Here is an 8,879-nt window from a genome sequence, read left to right as displayed (position 1 = left end):
ATAATTGCGGCGGCAGGCTTGTGGATATGTCCCCAGCAAAGTTTAACAGCATGCCGTGTCAATTTTACGTCTCATTTCCAGCTGTTGGAGAGACATCTTCATGATTGAATCTTGATTAAATCATCAAAAGAGGGACACAAAAAAGTGAATGCTATTCTTTATTTCAACAGATCACTACTAAGAAATCCAGGTGTTATTATCCTCCCAGGCTTATTGCCATGCCAACCTCTTTTCCCATGCTTTACTATGCGAATGCTAGATGACGCTCGGGTAGGACCCTCCTCCGAATCCTTGCGGAGACAGACAGGGTTCACTCGACGGCACGCACTGGTCGAGTTGAGTCTAGTTTTGGGGATACATTGAAATTCTATAGATACTAGATATTTCGTATCGGAGTATTGGCGTATCGTCGATATATCGATGTATCGGTGTATCGGTATCGTAAATGGTTTGAATGATGCGTTTGGACTGTTGTTAATGGAAAACCTGTTAAGCTCAATGGTACATTCTTGCGCTTCTGACTCGTGTGAATCTGTCATTCTGAGTTCAGTGTTCGAGTTTCGCAGTAGAATTCATATAAATACAGATTTTCTTTTGATAAAGTAATTAAACAATACAATAAAGTATATCACACATAGCATGGTGTTGTCTTCAAGACATCCAAAGGTTATCAGGTAATCCCGAGTGACTATGTCCTTAGAAAGTCTTTGAGTAATGATTAGACATTCTCCCTTATGTCCAAAATGACCAGGACTAAAGAATCTTAAAAGCGTCTTCCTTGTTAGTCGTAAATATTCTTAAAGAAGTATGTATGATATTTTAATGAAATCTGTCTGATACCTTCAAAATGCCTTCATGTGATCTGTGGGATTTTTTACGTATCTGATGAAATATATCCTAAGGTTATCTGCAAAACTCCTTTTAGATAATATCGATGTATCTTTCTGATTTCTTCAACATAGCTGTATGATGACTTTATGACTTTTTTTAATGTTATTGAATCCCCTTAGTGACATCAGTTTTGACGTCCAGAGGAGATGTTAGGGATGTCTAAAAGCAATTTTAATTGCTTCCTGAAGCAAATGTGATGCTCGACCAAGAAAAGCATTATATCGGGTATGAATAGTTCAACAACAAATCTTACTTGTAAACACTTTATTTTGTATGCCAGCAATACGCCACAATGCTTTTACGGGGTTATCTACACGTCTTTGCCAACATGAACGACGTCTTACGTACGTTTTTCTACGCCATAAATTAATGCAATTCACTATTCACATTTCAAGCAATTACATATACAATAACAAACTGTAATAGACTGTTTTTGTGCTTCCTTCAAATCAAGCCACCAATTCGTTGTCTTCTTATCAGCTCCATTGACTGCATTCCAACAACCTTGAGAGACCGTTCCCTTTTGCATCCCTCAAACAACCACATATTCTTTGTTTTTTTAACAGCTCCATTGACTGCATTCCAACACCTTTCAGAGACCGTAGCCTTTTGCATCCCTCAATCAACCACACATTCATTGTGTTCTTTACAACCCAATTGACTGTGTTCAATTTCCTTCAGAGACCGTTCTCTGAAGGAACTTTCTGCATCCCTTAAAACAAGCACCAATTCATTGTTTTCTCACCAGCTTCATTGACTGCATCCCAACCCCATTGAAAGACCGGTTCCTTTTGTATCCATCAAACAACCACCTATTCTTTGTGTTTTCAACAGCTCCATTAACTGCGCTCCAACACCCTTGAGAGACCGTTCCCTTTTGCACCCCTCAAACAACCAACACTGCATTTTGTTCTCAAAAGCTCCACTGACTGCGTTCCACCACCTTTAAGAGACCGTTCCCTTTTGCAGCCCTCAAACAACCACTATTACATTGTGTTCTGGACAGCTCCTTTGACTGCGTTACAACACTCTTAAGAGACCATTCCCTTTTGCTTCCCTCAAACAACCACCATTACATTGTATTCATAACAGCTCCATTGACTGTGTTTCACCACCCTTCAGATACCGTTCACTTTTGCATCCTTCAAACAAGACCCAATTCATTGTGTTTTCAACAGCTCCTTTGACTGCTTTCTAACACCCTTATTAGACCGTTCCCTTTTGCATCCCTCAGACAACCACCAATTCATTGTGTTCTGGCCAACATTCTCTTTTCAACATTGGTATTTTTGTGCATAAAAGAACTGTTCTTTGGAAAATCTTTAACAAACAAACAATTTCAATGTTGAAGAGGGAACGGTTCCTAAAATCTGAAGTGCTTTCCTTTGCCAATTGCAGGACATAACAGAAGCACAGACTGGAGCTAACACACGGTTTTTTAAGGTATAGCAAACATTAATATTTTTATGTTATTTATTACTCCTTGCATGGTTTGATATATGTAAGTTATGTTAATTTGTTTTATTTTTTTTTATTTTTTCCCATTTTTAGTTTAATTTCCTCCATTTTCTTTTTGCATTTTCTTTCTGCTCCACGTCTTCCTCCTCTTCCACTTCATTTTACACCTCTTCCTACACCTCTTCCTACACCTCTTCCTTCACCTCTTCCTTCACCTCTTCCTATACCTCTTCCTACACCTCTTCCTTCACCTCTTCCTACACCTCTTCCTTCACCTCTTCCTATACCGCTTTTTACAGTATGAAAAATTATAAAACGGAATAAAAGAATTTTACTCGAATTATCCAAATTAGTTGTTATTGTCTTAGGCAATACATTAAATGTCGAAGATAGTAATCTTCACATCTTAGTTTACGATTTCAGTCCTCCTGCATTTGAGCAAATGGTCGTGCTGCCGGGCTGTAAACACCGCATTTTCCATTGCTAACACCATTTTCCTCATTGCAGATGCATGCGCCTGGGCCCTTCAACATTGAGTAAAATTTCAAATGTAAGAAAAAAATGTCTTTTGAATGTTTGAACATGTGCTTGAATAGATCTAAATTTGGAACGGACCCATCAAATTTTGGAAGGCAGTCAAACCTCATGCTATCTAATGGTTTCAAATTTGAAACGGTTTCTGTAAAACCTTGGAAGGCAGTCATTGCCTCTTTCAAAGATAGTTTTCTCAAAAAGACTGCATTCCAAGATTTAGATAACTGTTCAACATTTGAAACCATTAAATGTCATGCTCAAAAACACTGAGTTCCAAGAATTTGAGAAATTATTCAAAATTTATATTTCTAACCAATCTTTGAAGGATAATGTGTTATTGAAATCTTGGAACTCAGTCTTGGGCAAAAAAAATTGAACATTCACAATTCATGGTAAGTAATCACAATTAATGGTAAGTAAAATTTCAATTACTGTGCAGCGTTTTTTTTTGTCTACAGCAATCTTTTTTCCAGGTTATTTAAAAGATTTATGGCCGGATTTTCAGGATATCTTCGGTACCTAATCAGCGCCGCAGCTTCTTTTTTCTAAATTTCTTCAAAGTTTCTATTTCTTTTCATTTCTTTTAGTTTCTCTTCTATTTCTCTTGCTTCCATTTCAATTCTTTTCTTTTTTTCAATTAACTTCTCTACTTGCTTTTCATCCTTTTTCTTTGTTTTTATTTTATTTCCATCTCCTCTATCTAAATTTTTTTCTCTTCCACCGTCTGTTTTCCCTTCTCTTTCTTATTCCAATGCCGTTTAAAATACCGAATCAACCACTTCGTAAATACCTTCTTCTCCAAATAGAGACATTTGTGAAAGAATTTCATCGAACGGAAGATGTTCTTCTTGACTTCCTGACGCCATCATTACAAGTGGTTTTACCGAATTGAAATTTACCCGGCTACGTCGAAAATAGAGAATAAATAAATGTGAATAAATATAAATGTGAATAGTAAATTGTAATAGATGAGGGCGATGAAAAATGTACGCCGAGATTGTGTTTGACGTCGGCCATGTTGGCGATGACGTGTAGATAAATTGCGGAGCATATTCTCTATTTTCGACGTAGCAGAACCCATCTAAAGATTATTTCAAATCAAACGTCTTTCATACGCTCTTTCAGCTACATAAATACACTACACTACCACCATTGTTTTCCGTAAACAACACCAGCAAAAACTCATTGAAAGAAAGACATTGTTTGTTAAAAGTAAGTAAAATTTCCAACAGATAATTTGGCGCGTTAAAGATTTATTTTTGAATTATACAAACATCGTATTAAAAAAGACATTATCTCTGGCTTGCAAATTATAATTGTTTATCTTAACCACAAATGGTACCATTTGTGGCTGGCATTATAATTTGAAAGACTGACTGCGTTCAAAGGTTATGAGAAAAGGTTACTATGTCCTAGCTTTGAACATGATTATTGAAGCGAGCAAAGTTTGATTTATTAATTTTTATTCTACATTTCCTCTTTAAAATTGGAATTAATGTGCATAAGATAATTTTTCTTTAAAAATCTAAAATAATCCACTAATTCCCATGTTGAAGAGGGAACGGTGCCTAAAATTATAAATATGCAGTTCTTTGAAAATTGCAGGCAACAACACAAGCAAAGACTTTGTTAATTATATTTTACCCAACATTCCCTCTTCAACATTGAAATTGATTGTGCATAATAATAGTTCTTTAAAAATCTGTAAAAAAAAACCAATTCTAATGTTGAAGAGGGAACGGTGCCTAAAATTTTGGAAACGCAGTCCTTTGCCAGTTGCAGGTTATAACTGAGGCACACTTTGTGGCGGTACTGCGGAAATTTTTTTCAAAAAATGCGGTAGCGATAATGGTACCGGTAAAAGTACCGCAGTAGTACCGCGGTACCGGTACAATTTGCGTTACATTTGAAGAAAAAAATAAGTGCCTGAATCATTTTATTATTACGTTTGCCAATACCCATCACTACAATTTGCTATTCACTTTAAGAAACAACATTTTCTCAAAGTTGGCATCCGACAACCTATTTTTAGTTGGTCGGAAGATACTTCCGCCAAGACTAAACAGACGTTCTACAGATGCCGAAGAAGGCAATGCAGCTTTAAACTTCAAAAACATTTCCTTGATTTTTGGATATTTCAGGAGGGATGATGTTTTTGCAGATTGATCAGCTAAAAACATATCAAGTTCAGACGTTGATGGGATGGAAGATGGCCGATAAAGTGACTCAAAAAAATTCTTTTTCTTGTTTGGACTGGCGTCGCCGTCTTCGCTCACTACTCTACGACAAGAACTAAAAGAATGCAAAATTTATAAATTTATAAAATAAGACTTGAAAGATGAAGAAGAATTTTAGAACCTTGGGGTTGAGTCAGTGGAAAACGTCTCAAACGATAAATTCCGCTTTTCCAGCATGGCAGTTCTCTCACCTTCCTTAATCCAGCTTAGTTTAAATTTTGGATGCACCATTGCAGCTAAACACCGATCTTCTTCGTTAAAGCAATGTGCAAATCGAACATTCAAAGCGAATGGATGAAATGAACGCTTTGCAATGTATAATTCCAGTCTTTCTTCCAAGAGACTCCATCTTGTTCATCAAAATAGTCAGAGTTGGCAGTAAATATCCAATAGAGACTTTCTGGTCCATCTGTAAAACGTCCAGGGCCTCGGTCAGCTGTCGCATAATTTTGACGTATTCACGAATATAGTCTTCTTCTGCAGGCTGAAAGTATGGCACATTGAAATGGGTGAACACATCCTTTAAGTCACTTTTAACCATATAAAGTTTAGTGAAACTCTATGTCGGAGACTGCCGGCTCAGGTAAGTGTTTTTAGTGTATATTTATCTAATCTTATTTTCTTTTTAGGCCTAACACCGGAGTTTCAGCGTTTTTATATTTCTCAGGCCTAGCACCGAAGTGCCAGCGTGTATATTTTATTTCTCAACCTGCCACCTTATAGGGTTACAGTATCAGGAAGAAGAGGTTGCCGTAAAGAACGGAAAAGATGGCGGTTATTGCCGCGACACAAACAACAATAACTATAGAATAAGAGAAGTTTAGAGTTTTATACTTTTGATGTCTTGAGTTTTCTTCACGGCCAAGGATTCCAGAGGAGACAAAGTTGAACGGCACGGGTGGAGCAGGAGTGGCAGCAAATGGCGGCAAACGAGTCGACACAGCAACCAACCAACAGCAGGCAGCAAAAAACAACAATACCAAACAATGGATAACGATAATTACCAATGAAGAGAGCCAGACAGGAAATCGGTGGATGAAGACTTCAACATTAGAATTCATTGTGTATAGGAGAACTGTTCTTTAAAAATCTGTTAAAACCCACAAATACCAATCTTGAAAAGGGAACGGTTCCTAAAATTTAGAAAAAGCACTCCTTTGCCTTGAAAATCTATAACAAAACACCAACGCAGTTATTCTATGATTGTTATTTTTAACTGAAGATTGCTTGAATTCCATGTTTCACAAATCTAATAATAAGTAAATTTTAATTAAAAGAAATTATTGATTACAATCTTTTAAAGTAAACTATTTTGGAATAAGATTTGTAATTGAATGATTAACTTCGTTCCAACTTTTTGCTAGAACCTTTTATGTTGGATCTTTCAAATAATCAATTAAGGTTTTAAAAATAAATAAGATCACCATAACGTTGGAACGCAGTTTTATTTTGATTTGAATTACTTTTTGTGAAAGAAATACTTACTGTATTAAGACTTCTCGAAATAAAATGTTATTCAAAATATTGGAAAGCAGTCAATTCTAAAATACATTTATGGATAAGCATTTTCTAAAGCTGAAATGTAAAAGAAAAAAAACTTTTGCTATGCTTATTTCAAAATTTTCACAACAGAAAGTTATGTTACAATAAATTTGGTATTTGGTTTTTCTTCACATCTATATCTAGTTTGACAGAAAATTTTCTTTTTATGATAAATTTATAGTTCATAAAGGATTCCAGAGCAAGATTCTACCCAGACGCTTCAATTGCCACACCATTGCGGGAAATCACACACCTGGTCTTCAATTTTCAAGTAAAGTATTCCCCAACCTCATCCTACCCTCCCCAAAGAGTTGTTGGATCAAACCAGGCACTGAAAAGCTAACTTCCTTTGAGGGTCCTTCTCAAGTCACTGTGGAACACAGGTTCCTGTGCGGGTGATGATTCGTTGTCAGGCATGCTCCGAGGCCAAAGACTACGGTAAGGCCGGGAGAATGCATAGCTGGTGACTTGAGAACAGTCCTTTAATACCGGAGATATAGTGATAGGTGTTTTGGCCAACAACTTTATAAGTTTTTTAAACACTCGGAAACCACATTGAGCAACTGCCTGGGACGGTGTCGATTGGTGGAAGGGTTAAACTCATTAATCATTGTTGCAATTGTTTGTACTTTTGTTTGTGTTGCCCTCCAAAAGCCCTCCAACTGACTGATGCCGAAAAAGAGGAGAAAAATAGGAAACTAAGAGAAAAAAGAGCGCAAGAGGCTACAGAGGTTAAGGCAAAGCGCTTAGAAGAGAATAGATCTAGAGGTAAATACGTCCGCGATGAAAAAAAACGGCGACTCAATGAAGAACTCAAACAACAATCCCAAAATGACATAAATAAGCAAACGCGTCTGGACGTTGAAGCAGAGCGACGGAGGGTGAAGCGAGTGCAAGAGCAAGGAGAAACGAAGCATAATAGGCTACGAGAGCAAGCACTACGGCAGCAAGCTCTGCGTGAGGAAGAGAATGAAGAAGAAAGACGTGTAAGGCTAGAAGAGAAAGCAAGGCGACAGCAAGCTCTGTGCGAAGTAGAAACTGACGAAGAGAGGAGAGGTAGACTTATGGAAGACAAATTGCGACATCAAACCCAACGCGAACAGGAAACGGTAGAAGGAAGGATGTCGCGTGCAACGGTGGATAGATTGCGTCACCAAATGTATCTTATTGTAAGAAATCACGAAGAGGCTGAGGTACGCTGGGAATTAAACAGAGAACAAATGACCACCAACAGAGCTGCAGAGATCGAAAAAGAGACAGAACAAAGAAGGGAAGAGAGTCAACTTCGAATGGAGCGACTGCGACAAGAGAGAGAGCAGGACGAGGAATTACTTCGCGCCATGAATGCAATGGAACATGCAGAAATTATACCTCTGGTAACCGAAGAAGAACGCACTTTCCGTGAAGAGGTTTTGGCTGCCCGCAACCGTGTGGGAGTGCCGAGAACTCATCGAGTGGCTTGCAAAGTCTTGGCTTCCGAAGACCACCTTGCAATGCATGATTGCGGAGAAATGAACGTCACTTACGGCGAATGTAATGCCAGGCATTTCAAGGAACCAATATTTCTTCGCCACCAAGGCGTGGAACTTATTGCTTCAGGATCCACGGTCAAGTTTACCACAGCACTACACCTGTCGGCGCCAACACGACCAATCATAAGTACGCGGATCTTTATTTCATGGATGCTGCACAGGCCAGCAAGTTTAGAGCCAATTTCTCTTCCAACGGAGGGTGTTGCAGGAACTTGATGGAGGAATTGGACACAATGCTCCGCGAAAAGAATCCCTACGCAGCCGTTTACAAGATGATGCGGCAAGTGCTTGAAGAAGAGCACCACCGAGCCCAAGAGGAGAATCTACCGCACCAAACAGTGGGTATGATTATCAGCAGTGATCGAAGAAATCTCGACCAAAGACGGTACAACAGCCCAACGACAAACGAGATTGCTGTGATTTTCAAAAGCACCAACGGTGAGCCACCAGCTAAGAGGGATAACCGCTGCCATCTCTTTATCCCAGTCAGAGGGAGAAAATTCATTCAGATCGACACGCAACAACCCATGTGCGATCCCATGACCTACACCCTGCTCTTCCCCAACGGCGACGATGGATGGCATGTAAACATGCCTTACACCATTAGGACACGGCGCGAATGAGAGCAAGCAGCAGCGCAGGCAATGGATGTGGATGAAGAGGAAGAGATCAATCTCACAAGGCT

The 8,879-nt window shown here is 38.5% G+C and overlaps 1 pseudogene; it reads left to right on the top strand.

The window, feature by feature from the left end:
- The first annotated feature begins 5,681 nt into the window (after positions 1-5,681).
- LOC116917827 lies at positions 5,682-8,391 on the top strand (annotated as a pseudogene).
- The last annotated feature ends 488 nt before the right edge of the window (positions 8,392-8,879 follow it).

Source organism: Daphnia magna, linkage group LG2 (assembly GCF_020631705.1).
Source record: "Daphnia magna isolate NIES linkage group LG2, ASM2063170v1.1, whole genome shotgun sequence".
NCBI lineage: Eukaryota > Metazoa > Arthropoda > Branchiopoda > Diplostraca > Daphniidae > Daphnia > Daphnia magna.
The sequence above is the reverse complement of the archived record's forward strand: the minus strand, read 5'-3'. Positions and strand labels throughout refer to the sequence as shown.